The sequence below is a fragment of the Phyllostomus discolor genome, chromosome 2 (assembly GCF_004126475.2).
Source record: "Phyllostomus discolor isolate MPI-MPIP mPhyDis1 chromosome 2, mPhyDis1.pri.v3, whole genome shotgun sequence".
Lineage (NCBI taxonomy): Eukaryota > Metazoa > Chordata > Mammalia > Chiroptera > Phyllostomidae > Phyllostomus > Phyllostomus discolor.
The window spans coordinates 109,316,221-109,331,981 of NC_040904.2; positions in this window are offsets into that span (position 1 = coordinate 109,316,221).

The window sequence follows — 15,761 nt, forward strand, 5'->3', positions numbered from 1 at the left end:
GAAGTGGGGATGCTGACAGAAAGATAGGCATATGAATATTTTTATATTTTACAGCACCTGATTCCAAACTGAATAGGCTGTGGCTGTCACATTGTTATGAGCCCTCTCTGATGCTGGCTATTTGCTTGCATCTAGCCTGACTTTGAATTTATCATTCTCTGATTTAAACCATCCTTGTGTTCAGGTCATCCAATGCTATCACAGTGGTCATCAATGAGCACCTGTTTTAGTTATAGTTTGAGTCACCTGTCAGGTGTTTACCAGAAAAACTGATGTTTTCTTTCCTGTGTCATTACACAGATTCTTTCCATGTAATGGGCTACTTCTTCTTGAAATTATCAAGTGTTTGCTACTTTTATAAATTTGGAATCTCCATAATGAGAGCATCAAAATTCAAATTAAAACAAAACAAAACAAAACAAAAAATCCCACTTAGTATCTTTAGCTGAAATCCAGAAGGTTCTCATTGTGTATGTTGGTCCTGCACACTGTCTCCAAATGAGGAAGTAAGGACATTCTCCAGATTTTTCCCTCCATGTCAGAGGTAGATCAAACCTCGGAGCTTAAACAAAATGTGGTTCTTCCAGATTTTAGGAGGTCTACAATTCTGGCCTATAGGTCCTTGACCAGCAACTTGAAATATTTAGGTTTCTCTTTTCTTTTTCTATAAACTTTAAGGCTTTTTTTTTCTTATTTCTGTAACCAGGTAGTTTGTTTCAGACTCAGAGACAATGCTCTTTATACAGATGATTCATAAAGGGAAGTGAGTTTTCCTCAGCTAACAAAATGCCTTGAAAACAATTACTGAGTTATTTCCCCCACCACTAAACTCAAATTACACATTTATAGCTTACATTTTTTTTTTACTCTTGTCCACACCTGTTCCTGTAAACACATACCTGAAGCCTGAGAGTTTCTTGGTGAGTTCAAGTGTTTATTCTTCTGGTTGTTCACTGTGATGTCTATATGTTTTTTCCCCATAAAATAAAAAATACATTTTACATTTTCACCAGTAACTTTATTGATTTGAAAGTTTAGAGCATGTTGCCTATCTCTCACGCAGTATATAATGTTGATTCTTCTCAATTAATGTCTCAATTTCATTGCTATCAATTTCAACTTGTGTACCAGACCATGGAGCATCATCCAGTGACAAATCTCCAGTACAAAACTTCACAAACCATTTTTGACACGCTCGATCAGTCACAAGCACTTTCTCCTTACACTGTGCAATTTCTATTTTCTTTTTCTTGCATTTCAGCTAAGTTTTTATCTTTCTTGGAATAATAAAATATAATATGCTGAAAATGTTGCATATTTTCTTCCATTTTAATATTAAAATCGCTACATAAAAATTCACCAATTTTTTAAACGCACACTGATATGAGAGCTATCACAAAACAATTTAATTAAATGGTTTAAGAAGAAATTAAAGGCAACTAAGCAGTATTCAAGCCATCTTACAGAAAATCAAAAACAAAAACTTTGTGGCCAACTCAATATGTCTCTTTCTGTACCAATTATTATGAAGATGACATCAGCTTGTCTTTGGATGAGGCTTGCACATTGGGGGCTCTCCAGAAGGCATAATGCAGAAATGCCTTGTAGTGTCCATGGTACCAAAATTCACACATAGAAACATCACTTATATCACTATATACCTTTTTACCTGACATTCAACTGCACCCTACTATCCTGGATCAGTGTTTCACTATGTGAGTACTGGGCATCTCCATGTCACATGGTGACTCTGCCCATTTCTGCATTGTGTCTTTGGGGTTAACCCCTCATTTCTCTGAGCCTCAGTTGGCTTCTTTGAAAAATTGGTAGTACAAAGTATATTTTGTGTAGATTTGGATGGCTTGGTTAAATCAGATTGATTGCATCAGCAATGGCAGGTGCCTACCTAGTACTTGGTTTTAAAGCATATACTGCTGGACATGTTGTAGTTGTTTATCTTTATAAATTTCCACTCATAAGAAGCCTCCAACAAACTACACATCATTTGAGGTGTACTCCATATATATCATATATGATGTTTTGTTAGCATTCTTTGTATCTGGCAGCATTTTCCAAATGCAAGCTTAAGTGATGAATCACAGGACAATAATTACAGGTTAATGATCCTTGAGTCCAGAGAAAGGGCCTCCTGTTTTTACAGTACATGTGCTGGGGAAAAAGGAATGGCGTTACAGGTGAGAATGGCCTGGGAGTGCCATGAATTTAGTCCAAACCTTTTCTAAAATTGTTGCCACTTCATTCTTTTCTCACCTCAACTGCTGGCCTTTTTCTTACACCTTTTCACCATCACCTTTACTGTCTTCATCCTGTGCCACGCAGAGGACCAGCGGCTAGACACTCTGTAGTTCAGACCCACAGAGTCAGTTGTAAAAACACTGGTGAGAGCCCCCTATTTATCTTTGCCACCTTTGTGCTTAATATTTTTATATTTTCTTCCTACACTTTTAGATGTTATGTTTGGCTAGAGAAAAAGAGTTCAAGGTTGAAAACTTGGAAAAGTCACTGATAAATGTTGTGACTTTAAGGTAGTTAAAATGTCTTTTATTTTCCTCATCTGTAATGCTGAGGTAAAAAAAAAAAAATATCTCATGGTTTCTCTTGTGACTTTTGGAGCATTTGGCAATCTTACCTGACCAGGCTCAAGACTGCTGAATGAATGACATAGGTCTCCTTCCCCACTCTGCCTCAGTTTGCTATATGTCTCACCTAGTAATTTGACTTTATGTTGTGGGTACAGTGCAACACACATATCCAGCACCACAGAGGTGTACCAGGTCTATCTGGAAAAGTGCAACCATTGTTAATATAAGGAGAATGGTTTGTGTGACATCAATGGAACCTGGCAGCCAAGGAGGGTAGACCAAAATGTGCATGCATGAACAGTGACGACTTTACTGCACTAGTCATTGGGGGTGGTAGGTGCTGTTAAATGAGCATGCCTGCTGTGTGGCCTTTTATTTAAAATGACTGAGTGTGGCCTTATAATATAGCTTGAGATCAGGTATTATCCCTCCTACTTTGTTCTTCTCACTCAAAATTGCTACAGATATTCGGGGTCATTTATGGTTCCATATAAATTTCTGAAGTGTTTGCTCTGTATATGTGAAATATGCCATTGGTACTTTAATAGGGATTGCGTTGAATCTAAAAATTGCTTTGGGTTGTATGGACATTTTGATGATGTTAATTTTTTCAAGTGCTGGAAGCAACCTAGGTGTCCATCAATAAATGAATGGATCAAAAAACTATGGTACATTTACACAATGGAATACTACACAGCAGAAAGAAAGAAGGAGCTCCTACCTTTTGGGACAGCATGGATGGAATGGGAGAGCATTATGCTAAGTGAAATAAGCCAGACAACAAATACCATCTGATCTCACCTATAAGTGGAACCTAATCAACAAAACAAACAAGCAAGCAAAATATAACCAGAGTCATTGAAATTAAGAACAAACTGACAGTAACCAGAGGGGAGATGGGAGAGGATAATGGGGGGAAGGGGGAAGGGTTTTCAGGAACATGTATAAAGGACCCATGGACAAAACCAAAGGAGAGCAGGATCAAGGGTGGGAAGTAGGGATGGCTGGGGTGGGGGGAGTGGTAGAGGGAAAACAGAGACAACTATATTTGAGCAACAATAAAAAATGTGGGAATAATAAAAAAATAAAAATAAATGACTGAGCAAGTAAAATAATGAATCTGCATCAAATATTGCATTAAACTTGAACATTTCTCCACAGAAACTATTCAGAAGATTCAGAAGGCATCAGCTATGGACAACTGGTGATTGGCAGCTTCATCATGACAACACGCCTGCTCATGCATCATGTCTCATGCAGAGTTGTTTGACAAAACATTAAATCACCCATGTGATTCAGCCCCCCTACCACCCAGATTTGGCACCCCACACCTTCTGGCTTTTTGAATAACTAAAATCACTTTTGAAAGGAAAGAGATTTCAGACCATTGATGAGATTCAGGAAATCTCATGGGGCAGCTCATGGCAATTGGGAGAACTGTGTGAGGTCCCAAGGTGTCTACTTTGAAGGGGACAGAGTCACCATGTACAATGTTTTTTGTATTTTGTATCTTCAATAAATGTCTCCATTTTTCATATTGCATGGCTGGGTACTTTCTGGACAGACCTACTACAATTGAAACATTAACCAATGCTACCCCAATAATTTAATAAACATTAAAAAATACATAAATAGCAATTCTTAATTTTTTAAAGATTTTATTTATTTATTTTTAGAGAGGGAAGGGAGGGAGATAGATAAAGAGAGAGAGAGAAACATCAATGTGCGGTTGCTGGGGGTCATGGCCTACAACCCAGGCATGTACCCTGACTGGGAATCGAACCTGTGACACTTTGGTTAGCAGCCCATGCTAAATCCACTGAGCTATGCCACCCAGTGCAGCAATTGCTAATTTAATTCCTCAAGAGTGAATGATGCCTCATGTCCTTCCCATAAGTACATTTTGCTTTCCATAAGGCACACTATTTTGCCTATATTGTTGAGGGGAAAAAGGATGCACATTATACATGGATATAATGATTACATACCATGGGTATAATAATAGGTACAATAATCTTGTGTATAATCTTGTGTACAAAAATGTGTACATTTACACAACAAAATACACTATTTCTTCTAAAAACATATGTAGATCTCAAAATTGGCAAGGAAATTTAAAAAATAAACATAAAAGCATTACTAAGAGAATGACTCTCTAAAGGAAATATCATAGAAGAAGACCAGCTGGATTTCTGTGTGTTGGCTGGGTATTTTGTGGTGATGGAGAGTTGGCAGAGGAAGGAGAAGTGTTTGTTCACCCCTCTGTTTATTTTTGTAGACAAATGGAAAGAACTCTTTTTTAAAAGATTTTATTTATTCATTTTCAGAGAGAGGGAAAGGGAAGGAGAAAGAGAGGGAGAGGAACATCAGTGTGTGATTACTCCTGCACGCCCCCCATTGGGGACCTGGCCTGCAGCCCAGGCATGCACCCTTACTGGGAATCAAACCAGCAACCCCTTGGTTCGTAAGTCAGCACTCATTCCACTGAGTAATACCAGCCAGGGCAGAAAGAACTCTTAATGTGGAAGTATTTCTACAAGAAGGCCAGACAGTCCATATATCACAAAATATAAAGAATCTTCACTAGCTCAGACTCAGGCCTTTTCAGACACAGGAAGAGAGGGAGTTTTACTTGGACCCTGCCAGCAAGCTGCATCTCAGTAGTAACAGCAGAGTTTCAGGGGACAGCAGCATCCAGCAGTGCCCAGCATCCCCTGGGGCTGGTGGACAGCCAGCCAGCTGGCCAGCTAGTATCCTCCAGTGGTATGAGTCCCCTTTCCACTACCCATCCCCTCCTTGCCCCAGCCCTCTCCTCAGCCTGAAAGGGAAATGGGAGGGCGGTCCCAAGAAGGACTTTTCTCATCCACAGAGGTCTCACCACCTGGGCTGCTTTGTCCTGGATAACCAACTCAGCTTTAGCTCTGTTTGATTTTCCTGTGAACCAGACCTCCCTGTAGGTCTAGAGGGAGGGGGATGGGGAGATGGAAAGGAGAGGGTCAAGGAAAGGAGGAAAGGTCTGGATATGGCAAAGTGAAGAGGCATTGTCAAAGTATAAGGGCATTGTCACAGTGCATTTGGGTAGGGAAGTGGTAAGAGGGTATGTTAATGGGGTTCAGAGCATATTCCCCATAAAACTGGCTTGGGGATGGTGGAAGCACAACAGGGTTATTAAGAGATTTTGCATATCTATGACATCTTGGCTACCTTGATATTTATGTTAAAAAGCTGTGACAGTCACTCAAGGCAAGGGACATGGTTGTGACTTTCTGAATGTATCCTGGGAGCTTAGAGCAGCTGCATGCATAAGAGGCAGGAAGGTGGTTCATCCTGTGTCATCATCGGGCCACATCTGCCCTGACTGTGGATGACAGCCAAATAAATGTAAACTGTACAGACAACTGGCAGATGTAACCCTTTGTGGGAGGGGTCAGAAATGGGGTCACACTGGAAGATCTGGGCCAGGATTTAAACTAGGCATGGCAGCCATGAAGCGCCCCCCCGCCCTCTCTCTCTCTCTCTCTCTCTCTCTCTCTCTCTCTCTCTCTCTCTCTCCCATGCAGTTTGGGAAGGAGAAGGGGAGTTGACCATGCAGTTTGAAAGAGAACAGTGAAGAGGGAGAAGTAAGCAAGTAGCTGTGTAGTTTATAGTGAGGAAGGGGACCATGCAGCCTGCACTAATAAGAAAGGAGATGCTGCTAATGTGACGGTGCCTGCTCTAGCTGACTTCAGGGCTGCAAAGGACTTCTTTGCAAGATCCTGACCTGCTGCACCTGGATTTTACCTGGACTTTTAAGCCCTGTGCCCTTCCTGTGTTTCATCATGATCCAGAATAACACAGCACATGCTTTTCTGGACTATCACACAAGACTGATGACCACATATTCCAGATTCTGCACAGACAAGGACATGGGAAACTTGGGATGCTTTTGGCTTGTAGCCTAGTGGGGAACATAGGAAGCGCTGGGTCTCATGGGACAGGAGGCTCTGAGCTCAGGTGCTCTAAGCTCTCCTAAGGTTGGAATGTTGTAAATTCCAGACCTGTTTCTACCAGCATTAACTGTTGGGTCATATATCAAGACACCACATGAATGGGCACTGGTCCGCTTGGTAACAGCACTAGGGCCACATTCTCCTAAAATCCTTGTAACACTCTTTTCCACCACTGTGCTCTGACCCCCAAACTTACATGTTTTGTCTAGGGATCACTTCCTTACAGGGTATGCAGGTGTGGACCAAGTTACAGGACAGATAGCAGGTATGTGCCCATGTTCTCATCCTGCTGGACACAGAATCCAGCAAAGGAGAGGGAACAGGCAGATGTGTAAGAGATCACCAGAGGCTTTGGTGAGAGGGGGTTAGAGTCTCTGAGAGAAATGGGATGCCTCTGAGGCAGGAGGGAAGACTGGTCAGCTTTGCCCTCCTTCACTTGCTTTTCCCTCTATTCCCCCAGTGACTGGATGTCCACGAGGTGATGGTATAGACTGGCCCCTAACCACATTGTAGCAGTGGGAAAATGGAGGAAGTGAAAGAATGGGAAGAAGAAAGCTGAAAGTACAGAAATTTTCTGGATAAAAGCAGAAGATAAAGAACTAGCAAAGAGCAAAAACAAAAACACCCGACAAAGCCAGATTTTCCAGAGTCATCCTCCTCTCTCCAAAACCCCTTTCTCCAGAAGAAAAGACTGTCAGCTTTACAAAAACATGAAGTCCCTGGCTCCACTCACCACAGGGGGTATGCTTGGCCCTGAAGTGGTAATGAAAAGGAGGTACTGCTTAACTTTTCAGCTCTATGGGCACTCTCCCTCCCACAAGCTCCTCCCCAGGGGTTATCACCCGCAGCACCTCACCCTACCCTGAACACCCAAAGAGCTACAGCTAAAACTCCGCTGGGCCCAAGGGAGAGGGATACCCTTGAAGGGAAGCCCCTTTCCACATAAGGGGCAGGAGAGCGATGAAATAGTTTTTAAAAATAAGTCAAGAAAGAGTTGGCAAAGACTTTGCCCACTTTGTGAAAAACAGGGTGTGTATGGCTCAGCTTGCCACAGGGGGTTGGTTTGGCTCTGAAGTGGGCATGAGTTCTCCAGCCACAAGCCCTCCTGGTCTCTCAGGGGGACCTAAAACCAATGGATAATAACACTAAAGATGTTCTAACACATTTGTTAATTTCATGTCTTGCTCAAGACTTAAACCTAACTCTAACACTATCTTTATTTTTAATGTTAGAAATAAAATGTCTTAAGTCTAAAACTAATGCAAATGTTAACTTAAACCAAAACCTGTTCTCCAAAATTAAGGTAACCTTAAATCTAAATCTTCATCTCAAACACACCATTAAATTGATCACAATTTATAAAGGTACTAGCAAGTATCTTTAAAAAAAAGAGTCCATATGTCTAAATATATAAATATTCATTACATAATTATTAAAGATGTCATTGAGAATTTATATTCTCCCCTGAAAAGAATGTACAAAAAGCCCATTTGGTACAATTAACCATAAGAGTGTTCAAACACTTCACTATAGGTTTTATAAAATGAGAAGCAGATTGAATACTAAAAGTTGGCTCTCCTACACAAAATTTACTCATTGAGTTTAGAAATTTATAGATTACACATTATATGATAAATTATATATTCATTCATTTTTTAATGTTCCACTATGTGAAAGAAGTTATTGCTGAACCTACATTACAATGAAAAATGTTGGTAGCTTTTTAAAAATATCATTATGCTGCACAGTTAACTTTACTGCAAACTTAAATAAAAACTAAAAACAAACCTTTGACTGAAACATAATTGCACAAAAAGCACCCCTCTCACTAGCTAAAATATTCATTCATATCTTAAGATCAATATAAACTGAACAAAAATGTTAACTATAACCTCAGTTGTAATGTTCATACAAATAATAACTCCAAATTCCAATATGTAAGGTAAATATATATTTGGTCCTAAACTGAAGCTTAATATTAACACTATCTCTAACTTTGATGTCAATATGTACTCATTTCAACTTTTAAAAAATATTTTATTTTTAGACAGAGGGGAAGGGAAGGAAGAAGAGAGGGAAACAAACATCAATGTGTGGTTGCCCCATCACCTTGGCCCCTACTGGGGACCTGGCCTGCAACCCAGGCGTGTGCCCTGACTGGGAATCCAACTGGTGACCCTTTGGTTCATAGGCTGGTGCTCAATCTCCTGAGCCACATCAGCCACGGCTCATTTCAACGTTAGAACGAATTCAAACTGTAGCCCTGGCTGGTGTTACTCACTTGGTTGAAACATTCTCTTGTAAATGGAAAGGTCACAGGTTCCATTTCCAGTTGGGGCAAATGCCTAGGTTGCTGCTTCTGTCCCCACTGAGGGTCCTTATGAGAGGTTCCTGGTGGGGGCATGTACAAGAGAAAACTAATTAATGTTTCTCTCTCACCTCAATGTTCCTCCCCCGCCCCCTGCCCTGGGTTTCTCTCTCCTTTCCCCTCTCTTTTATTTCAATAAACCTGTCCTTGAGTGAGGATAAAATAATATGAATTGTAACTTCAACTAAAACATAATCTCTAAAATTAAGGTAACTCTTAATCTAAATCTAATATACAAGCATAACACTAAATATAATATATTTTAAGAGGAAACTAGCAAACATCTTTAAAAATAATGTTTTATTACATCTGAAGTCATATATATTCATTACCTAATTAGTAGAGTTTTCATTTAGTGATTATATACACTGCTTACAAGAGTTTGCAAAAATCTCCTTTAGAAGGAGTTAATTTAAATGTTCAAACACTTCACTACAGTTTTTACACAATGAAAATTGGATTGACTATTAAAGTACATTGTTCTACTTAACATTTTCTCCTAAAGTTTAGAAAGGTACAGAATTGCATGTGATATCATAAATTCTACATGCATGTTTTAGTTTGTAAGTGCTACTTAAAAACCTTAGTGTTAAACCTATCTTGATGTCTACCACTAAGCATTACTGTAATCCTGATTCTCATACCCACATTCACCCTACCAGTAACCAAATGTTGCACTCAACCTCACCCTCACCTTAAACCTCACACTAACCCTACATTAAACTGAACCCTTAAACTCATCTTAACTCAAATACTAAAATAACTCTTACCCTAAGCACATTCTAAATTTTACTCCCACCCTAAACCTAAACTTAATACTCATACTCATTCTTACACTTATCCTTATCTTAACCCTAACCTTCAACCTTATCTTCACCCTCACTTTAACCGTAACTGTAATCTAATTCTAAATCTAATTCTGTATAGAACCCAAATCAAACCTTAATCCTAAATTTAACATTCACAATCACCCTCTGCATAAGCTTAACCCTGGTTCTTATTTTATAACTAACATTCACTGTCATGCTGAAACTCACCCTCTGCCTCACGCTCACCAGCATGTTAATATTCACATGCAGCCTCATCCTAACTCCGACCCCAACACTACTCCTAAACCTAATCGTAACCTAACCCCTAATTCTAATACTGATCTAAACATTTAACATAATCCTAATCTTAACCAGGACTCTACTCCTTAAAGCTAACCATTACAAACCATCTTAACATTAACACTCATTCTCAACCTCACTTTTATTCTCATACTAATTGAGCACAAAACCTAACCCTAATTTAAGCCCTAAATTTCAAATAAAACTTAATAACTCTCATTCTCACCCTAACCCTTACTATAATTCTTACCAAAGCCTAACATTAACTCCAACTCTAACCCTAATTTTAACTTTATCTTCATCATAAGACAAGGTTTAACCCTAACATAAACCCTAATTCTAACCTAATCCTAAAAACTAAACCTAGATCTTATTGTAAACATTGTAAAAACCATAATACTGCCCTGACCAGTGCGGTTCAGTTGATGGCTGTCATACCACAAAAGGAAGGGTTGCCAGTTGGATTATCAGACAGAGTACATGCCTGGGTTGTGGGTTTGTTCCCCATCATGATGTGTATAAGAGGCAACCAATACATATTTCTGTCCTCACTCTAAAATCTCACTCTTTTCTCAGTTTATCAATTCCCCCAAAGCCTTGGTCTCCCTCACACCTTAACCTTAAACTTAAATCCAATTCTAATTTGAACAGATAAATAACATCATTTTAAAAAATGAAAATAAGAATAACCATAAGATTAACCACAATCCTAACCTAACTCGAATCAAATCATAACCATAATTTATGCCCTAACACTAAACATTAAACCAAACCCTAATTTAACCCTAATATAATTAACTCAAACCCTAACACTGTGTTATACTAACCTTAAATTTAACATTAATCCTATATTCCAACCTAAACTTCACACTTACATTCAACTTTACCCTAAACCTAAGTCTTATTCTAACTTAAACTTAACAACACCCTAATCGTGCTCTTAACCTTAATTCTAACAGCAAACCTAAAAATAAACCCCAATCTTAAGATTGGGGATTAAGAACTCTAGATTCTTTAAGATTTCTAATTGTAACTGTAACCGAGCTCTAATCTTATATTAAAACCATAAAACTCACTCTAATCCTAATGTTAAACAAAAGCCTACTCTTAACCCTAACCTAAAATCTAATTCCAAAGACTCATTCTAACCCTAACCCTAAACCTAATCAAACACTAAACTCCACTATCATCAAAACTTAACACTAACCCTTGACCCTAACAGAAACTTTGCACAAAACCTCAGTCTAATCTTCACCATGTCACAGTAACCCTAATACTAACCCAGAACCTGACCTTAACCCAAAATTATCACTGACTTAAACTGCAGATTTAAACCTCCCCCTTTAACCCTCATTCTGATCCTACACCACACCCTAACACTTATCCTAACAGTAAACCTTACCCTCACCCTGACCCTTATTCTAACACTAACACTAAAACAAAACTTAACGCTGACCCTAAAACAAAACCTAACCCTAATCCTGACCCTAACTCTAACACTCACCCTCATATTCATGAGAACTCTGATACTTAAACTAAAAAAACCCCTAATACTCATACTAAAAGTAACATTACCCTTAACCTCATCCAAGCCACAAACCTAACTGTAACCCTAACCCCAACCATAAATATAAACCTACAAAAATCCTAAATTTGAGTTTGTTTCTAATCTTAATTTTAAGCTTAAATCTAACTCTAATGCTTACCCTAATTCTAACCCAAACCCTAATCTTATCCTGTAACCAGAAAACCAAATCTAACCCTAAACCTAAACACTAACTCTAAAACTAAACTTGAAATTAACCCTGATTCTAACACAACTTATAATTCTAAACTAAAATTGAACCCCAACACTGACAAAAACATTCACCATCAAATTATAATTTACTGTATCCCTGCCATTACCTTTCATCGACATCCTCACCATCAATCTTAAATTCACCCTTACTCTAATTGTAACGTTAATCTAAACCCTAACCCTATTTCCAGCTCTACTCTGATCTTAACCCTAGCCCTAATCCTAAACAAAACCCTAACCATAACCTCAAACCTCACACTAAATTTATAACTAATCTTAAATCTAATTTAACTCTTACTTTACAACCAACCCAAACCAAACTCTAACACTAACTAACCCTGACTGAAACCCAAAAATGAAGCCCAACTCTAACACAGACGCTCACTAGCACCCTCACTCTCACTCTTTTCTCAGTTTATCAGTCCCCCAAAGCCTTGGTCTCCCTCACACTTTAAGCTTAAACCCAACCCTAATTTGAACAGTTCCCCTTACTCTGAAACACAGCCTAACACTGCCCTGGCTGGTTGGCTCAGTTGGTTGCAGCTTTGTGCTGTACACCACAGTGTTGTGTATTTGATTTCAGCTCAGGACACATACCTAGGTGGTAGGTTCAATCTCCAGTTGGGGTGCATATAGGAGGCAACCAATCAATGTTTCTCTATCTATCTCTATCTCTATCTCTATCTCTCTCTCTATCTCCCCCCTAAAATCAATAAAAACATATTCTCAGGTAATGAAAAATAACACCAAACACTAAGTCTAATTCTCAACCTTATGCCTAACCTTATATTTAAACTTATTTAAAATCTTACCTATAAACCTAACCATTATTCTAACCACACCACTCAACATGAAAAGTAACCCTGACCCTAACACTAAACAAAATATGAACTTCAATTCTAATCATCAGTTTGACTCTAAAACATACTCTAAAGTGAACAAGAACCTAATCCTCACACACACCTTGAGATTAAACCGGAACCTAATACCATCTTCACCCTCTGCCTCAACCTCACTGTCAACCCAAGCTTCACCTTAAACCACACCCCAACCCTAATACTAACACTAATTACATATAATCTCAACCTTAACCCTAGTGTAACACTAACCTAATTTTAACCATAACACAAACTCGAACATTAACTCTGATCTTAACTCTGATCTCTGGTAAAACTAAACCAGAACACTAACAGTAACCATAAGAATTTCCTTACTCCTAATTCTAACTCTAATTTTAATTCTAAACAAAACTACCACATCCCTCAATTTTACATCCACTTTCATGCAAAAAAAAAGAAAAAACAAACCCTTCAATCTCACCATCAACCAATTCTTACGTTTACCTTTACACTAAACCTAATTCTGAAAGACACCCTAACTCTAAGTAAAATGCTAACTCTATCCCTAACTTAAAGTCTAACCATAACCTAAACCCTAGCCCTAAACCTAAAGCCAATCCTAAATTTAATCTTAAACCTAAATTTAATCTTAAACCTAAATTTGTCCATATCACTAAACCTAACTCTAAACTTAAACTTAACCCTAAACCTAAATGTAACATGAATTCTACTTAAAGCTAATCCTAACTCCTGGCCAAAAACCTCACGCTCACCCTCAGCCTAAAAGTCACTCTCTCCTCACTGTCATCATGCCCCTAAGCTTCACACGACTTCTCACCCTCACCCTGAGCATAACCCATTTTTAACCCTAACACCCTCAAACAACCATGACTCCAGATCTGACCTAAACCCAGCTTAAACTGTAACTCTACTTTTAATCCTAGACCTAACAATAAAATTATACCTAAATCTTAAAAACAATAACCCTAACTTTAACATTAAACCTAATTTGACCCTAATCCTCAATCTAAACCTTAAGCTAGACACTAATTCTAACTTTAACCCTAACACATACCCAAACCCTAATATGAACCTAAGCCTAGTCCTTTGCCTATGCCTAACTGTAAACATAATTGTCACTCTCATTCTTACACTAACTTTAAATTTAACCTCAACCTCGTTTTTACTCTAAGTTTTACATTTATGTATACACAACCCTAAACCTAAACAAATTTTACCTTAACACTAAGTCTAACTTTAATTCTCACACTTAATTTTAAAGAAATTATTGATCAAGAAGCTTCTTTATGTTACAGAACACAACAAGGGGGGCCTGGGATGATATACTATTATTGAAAGAGGGCCCCGGGTCTGTTATGTCCGCCACCAGAGGAAAGACGTCTCTCAATGCCAGAGATTTGTGAAAAGGAAAGGAAACGTTTATTTAATGCTATATACAAACTTAAAGTAGTGACCTAATGTCTTCACCAAAATCCCAAAGTCCCTTAAAACACCCACAAACACACAGTCCTTCCTTCCTTCCCCCTTTGCCCAGTCCAGAGTACCATATCTCAGGGAAGGAAATAGAAGTCCATGGCTTAGGTAGTCCTCTGGTTCTTCTCAGTTAGTGCTCCCTCTCCACTGGGAGACCTCCCTGGGTTCCCGGCACCCTCGGCTGAGTCACCGGGATCTCTGCTAAAACCAGGTGGTGGTTCCCCCTTCTAAAGCTGTGGGGGCCCCACTCTGCCAGGCCGCGTGGTTCTCTCCTCAGGGCTGCAGGAGTCTACACTCCGTCAAGTCCGCATGCTTCTCCTTCTCCTCCCAGGGCCAAGGGAGTCTTCACTCTGCCAAAGCTGTGGGGTTCTCTCTTGCAGGGCTGCTCATGACTCTCCCCCTCAATGGCTGCTGCATCTCGGTTTAAATCCCGGCGCCAATCTTCCTCTGAAGCCCCATTTCCGGCTCCTCTCACAATTGGCTACAGCTGCCAGATTCTGGGCAGGTGTGGCCCTGTGGTGTGGAGCCAATGATCTCCAGGCTCTTCTGGATCTTATTACAGATCCCTATTTGAGGCTACCCTCTTGGCTGCACCCTGTTACATTTATTCATGAAGAAAATCCAAGGCCAACTCCATGCTATGGCAGGTGAAGTGTGTAGGACATAAAATTCAGAGAGGTACTCTCTTTTATAGTCAGGTAAATGTCAAGTATAAATTTATACAACACGTTGTGAAACTTGTTTTTATAACAATTAATTTCTATCTTTTGAGTCAGCAAATCTTCTAAGCATAAACCCAATTTTAAAAAGGACTGCATTTGGCAGACACAAGTACCTGAATGTTCATAGGAACATCATTTGCTATAAACAGGTTATCCCAAAATTCTCTCAACACAAAAATGCATAAAGAAATTATGGTATACTAATAAAAGGGAATACTACAGCAGTGAGAATTTTGAACTAAAACCTTACACAGTAAACATGAATAGATGTTATAATGTGTAAAAATGGAGACCAGGCACAAGTCAATATATACATAATTATTATAAACATTTCAAAAACAGGTACAATTAGTGTGGCAGGTTCGGTTCCCAGTAAGGGTACATGCCTGGGTTGTAGGCCATGACCCCCAGCAACCACACATTGATGTTTCTCTCTCTCTCTCTATCTCCCTTCCTTCCCTCTCTAAAAATAAATAAATAAAATCTTTTTAAAAAACCAAAACAGGTACAATTACTCCCTAGTAAGATATTGGTCACTATTTCAAAGGACATATTGCTGAGAGTGGCCAGAGGAGGTGTTGGGATGCTGCTAATATTGTGCTTTTTTTTTTAAAGATTTTATTTATTTATTTATTTATTTTTTAGAGAGGGAAGGGAGGGAGATAGAGAGAGAGAGAGAGAAACATCAATGTGCGGTTGCTGGGGGTCATGGCCTGCAACCCAGGAATGTACCCTGGCTGGGAATCGAACCTGGGACACTTTGGTTCCCAGCCCACGCTCAATCCACTGAGCTATGCCAGCCAGGGATATTGTGCTTTTTGATATGAGTGTTGATTACA